We start from the raw sequence: 1,238 nt of genomic DNA, 5'->3' as shown, positions 1-1,238 counted from the left end.
ACGGGATATGGCATCTCATTTCTATGTTTCATGGTAAGATATAATATGATTTGCGAAGTATTATGTATTCCTCGTCTACACTTCAAATGAATATAAACGCGACACTTCCTTGCAAGGAAATACCGTTCGCAAATGTCTACCTATCGTAGCAATAGAGTTCTAATGCTTCTTAAAACGCGATATCGCATCTCATTCCTATGTTTCATGGTAAGATATAATATGATTTGCGAAGTGTCATTTTTTCCTCGTCTACACTTCAAATGAATGTAAATGCGACACTTCCTTGCTAGGAAATAGCGTTTGCTGGTGTCTACGTATCGTAGCAATAGATTTCTAATGCTTCTTAAGACGCGATATCGCATCTCATTTCTATGTTTCATGGTAAGATATAATATGATTTGCGAAGGGTTATGTATTCCTCGTCTACACTTCAAATGAATGTAATTGCGACACTTCCTTGCTAGGAAATAGCGTCTGCAGATGTCTACCTATCGTAGCAATAGAGTTCTGATGCTTCTTAAAACGCGATATCGCATCTCACTTCTATGTTTCATGGTAAGATATAATATGATTTGCGAAGTGTGATGTATTCCTCGTCTACACTTCAAATGAATGTAAATGCGACACTTCCTTGTAAGGAAATAGCATTTGCAGATGTCTACCTATCGTAGCAATAGAGTTCTAATGCTTCTTAAAACGCGATATCGCATCTCATTTCCATGTTTCGTGGTAAGATATAATATGATTTGCGAAGTATTATGTATTCCTCGTCTACACTTCAAATGAATATAAACGCGACACTTCCTTGCAAGGAAATACCGTTCGCAAATGTCTACCTATCGTAGCAATAGAGTTCTAATGCTTCTTAAAACGCGATATCGTATCTCATTCCTATGTTTCATGGTAAGATATAATATGATTTGCGAAGTGTCATTTTTTCCTCGTCTACACTTCAAATGAATGTAAATGCGACACTTCCTTGCTAGGAAATAGCGTTTGCCGATGTCTACGTATCGTAGCAATAGATTTCTAATGCTTCTTAAGACGCGATATCGCATCTCATTTCTATGTTTCATGGTAAGATATAATATGATTTGCGAAGGGTTATGTATCCTCGTCTACACCTCAAATGAATGTGAATGCGACACTTCCTTGCAAGGAAATAGCGTCTGCAGATGTCTACGTATCGTAGCAATAGATTTCTAATGCTTCTTAAAGCGCGATATCGCATCACATTT

The sequence above is a fragment of the Xylocopa sonorina genome, unplaced genomic scaffold (genome assembly GCF_050948175.1).
Source record: "Xylocopa sonorina isolate GNS202 unplaced genomic scaffold, iyXylSono1_principal scaffold0128, whole genome shotgun sequence".
Lineage (NCBI taxonomy): Eukaryota > Metazoa > Arthropoda > Insecta > Hymenoptera > Apidae > Xylocopa > Xylocopa sonorina.
Note: the sequence above shows the minus strand (reverse complement) of the source record.